This window comes from Rhagoletis pomonella, unplaced genomic scaffold (genome assembly GCF_013731165.1).
Source record: "Rhagoletis pomonella isolate Grant_MI unplaced genomic scaffold, Rhpom_1.0 Rhpom_scaffold_00013, whole genome shotgun sequence".
Lineage (NCBI taxonomy): Eukaryota > Metazoa > Arthropoda > Insecta > Diptera > Tephritidae > Rhagoletis > Rhagoletis pomonella.
Genome location: NW_023458567.1, coordinates 8,712,458 through 8,715,981, shown reverse-complemented (window position 1 = coordinate 8,715,981; position 3,524 = coordinate 8,712,458).

Here is a 3,524-nt window from a genome sequence, read left to right as displayed (position 1 = left end):
TCCAATAGGTTTAAAGGCAGCATCCGACAGCGTGTTGTTACTGTTACCTTTAACATCTCAAATATTGTTTTAAAATAAACGAAAAAAATAGCTTTATATTTTTATTTTTTAAAAATTTCTGTTACAGTATTAGTTTTCACAAATTTGTTTTACTAACCTTCAGACGTAGAATCCATTTGGTTGTGTTCCTATTCTCTAACTACTTTTATACGTTAAAACTTTTCGCTTTTTATTACAATAATGTTGTGCTTGGGAGAAGGTCACACTACAAACGAATATAAAGCGAGGACTTAGGGAATAGCTACGGTGACCATCCGCCGTTTATTTTAAAGGACAGTCCTTTATTTTAACGCCCTGTTCTTTATAATTTTTGTCAAAATAAAGCACGCCATCTGTCCTTTATTTCTTAAACTGTCCTTTAAATTAGCTTTGGACTTTGAAGAGGACAATTTTTAAACATAGAATATGAAAAAATAAAAATTACCATAATAGAACAGAATGAAAACCTTGGTCAGTTTGCTTCGCACCCCACCTAATGGTCACGAATCCTTGATAATACTGATAAGGGGAAATTTATGTAATTGAAAAAAAAAATTAACTAATATTTAGACATTTTCCCAGAAAAATTAATATACTTTGAATAAAATTCATTGTTGACAAAAGCATAGGGAAAGTTGTGCCCAGGAGCGTGTTGCACACGTTGCTAAGTTTTCAGATCCACTGAAAAATAACAATAAACCTCCGCTCAATTATGATAAACGCATTGTGGTAGCAAAGGATGGCGAAGTCCTTGATAAGGAATTTGTTTCTTCGGTTACAGCGCCTTTCGAGAAGAGGAACTTGTACAATTTAACAATATAATTAACTGGCAAATATTTGATCTAAATTACCTTCATACAAGTTGTATGTTCATATTCTAAAAATCATTGGGAAAAATGTATGGTCGTTACAGTGAAAAGTTTTCGCTTCTTAGGTGATCCATTTAGCCAACTAAATGTCAAAAGAGGCCTATCTAGAAACTTTATTTTCTCGAATTTCGGCCGCACTTTTGGGATTCGGCCGCACTGTGTGACGTCAGGATTTTTTAAAGGACTTTGAAATTTCGGATATTAGGCGTGTTTTTTTTTTACACGCATACGTATCTGAGCTTAAAAATTGTATGGAGCTCTAAGCGACAAACTTTATGTGCGCTTATGAATAGTTGTCGATAAAATCAAAATTACTTGTTTTTAAATAGAAATTGGTCGATTATTGTTTTTTTACACGTTAAGCGTAGATGTATATGCGTGTAAAAAAAAACACATAGCTAACATTAATTCAAAAAATTATAAAAAAATGGTGTGCAATGCAGAATAACAATATGGGTATCAAAATATAAATTTGGGACACAAGGACAAATAGGTTTTGAAAGTTATTTAACCCGTAACACCTACTAAAAAAAGTTAATTAAGGTCAGAGCCTGTTAGTAATAATCGAATATAAAATGTAATATTTATCAAAAAGTTAATACAAATTTTATTTCGATTTCAATATAAAACACCATTTATTTGCGTTTTTCCGTGGAGGTCCAAATGGATCATCGATACCAACAACGTAACTTGAAATATCGATACCACGATACCATCGATTCTGGAAATCGGTCACGGTTGTTCTTACAGGAGTAAGCCACCAGCATTTCCACCGATTGAAACGATTCTTGGTGGCCCTTAACGCTTGCATAGGACAATTAAAATGCAACATATCTTACTATATTTTCTTAATTATCCAAGAAACTGTTCTGGAACTCCTCATATAGTAAAAACAAAGGGAAATCTTTAGTTATTTGCCGGATGTTTTTGGGTTGAGGGACGGAGGGGGTGGGGCGTGGACCGCTAAACCCCCTCCACTCGAAAAGAGACAGGCCCCACTTCCCTTCGGGGCCTCCCACAGACCTCTAGGGAACCGTTTGAAAATAGGCGAGGGAAATTGAGCAGTTTGAAGTGGAATATAACCCAACTAACAGAATCTGTGGGGTTTTTAAATGAAAGAAATTATCCCAAGATGGTTATCAGGCGAAAGAAGGGGGCTGAACACCTTTCGCAGAGAACACCTTTCGGCGTAGGCGGACTTCGGCCGCACTTAGGGATTATAACCCTGACAAAGTAGAATTCTTTCTGTTTTGCGAAGAAAAGGAACTGAACACCTTTTGCAGAGAACACCTTACTTCGTAGGCGGCCTTCGGCCGCACTTAGAGATTGTAACCCTCACAAAGTAGAATTCTCTTTCAGTTTTGCGAAGAAAAGGAGCTGAACACCTTTTGTAGAGAACACCTTTCTGGGTAGGCGGCATTCGGCCGCACTTAGGGATTGTAACCCTCACAAAGTAGAATTCTCTTTCTGTTTTGCGAAGAAAAGGAGCTGAACACCTTTTGCAGAGAACACCTTTCTGGGTAGGCGGCATTCGGCCGCACTTAGGGGTTATAGCCCTCACAAAGTAGAATTCTTTTTCTGTTTTGCGAAGAAAAGGAGCTGAACACCTTTTGCAGAGAACACCTTTCTTCGTAGGCGGCCTTCGGCCGCACTTAGGAATTGTAACCCTCACAAAAAAGAATTCTCTTTATGTTTTGCGAAGAAAAGGAGCTGAACACTCACAAAGTAGAATTCTCTTTCTGTTTTGCGAAGAAAAGGAGCTGAACACCTTTTGCAGAGAACACCTTTGTATATTTTTAATGCTTACAGGGTTATATTCCCTCTTCTTTTGTCTGTCATTCTTTTGCATATTTTGGAGTTTGACAGCTGAATTCGGCCATTTAATTTGCATATGCAACCAAAGTCAGACGCGTGATTTTGAAGGTGTTTTTATTTAATGAATTGTGAATAATTGGTTAATATTAAATTCATAAAGAAAGTTATAACTAATCGAGTAAAGTGTAAAGTGAAGGGGAATATAAAAATATATTGGTGTACGCTAATTTCCGAATTTTACAAAAAAGGGCATATTTCAAACCCAATTTGTAAATAAATTAGTGACCAAAAATTACAAAAATGGGTGTTAAAATAATGTGTAGACCCTTGACTACAAGTGTGTGGAAATTTTTTTTGGATCGGCTAACCCGTTTGGACACAATACCTCGAAATATTTAGGCAACGTACTAAAGAGTACCCAAAACAAAATTTATTGTTTACTCTGAATTTTCCTTTTTAGTTCATCACTCCTTTTTAAATTCATAAATTTTACTTTGCGGATAACTTATTTTTATAACATGCAACTTCGTTATCAAATATCAGTTGGTTGAACTTACAGACCTTCCCACCGCTATCAATGTTGTTTCCTCCGTTGTTTTGTGCACATATTTTCGTGACGTTGTAAACTTTAACGACACCATTCTACGATTTGTAGGTAGCGTAGTCCACGTTATCGCTCTTAAAGCTAATACCTCACAACCAGGCAGTGACTGAACGTGTCTCAATAGGAAATCCGTATCCAGCTGGTTGAGGCGTAAGCTACCGATCAAGTCTGGTAGTATCTGTCGGCGCCCTTCAGCG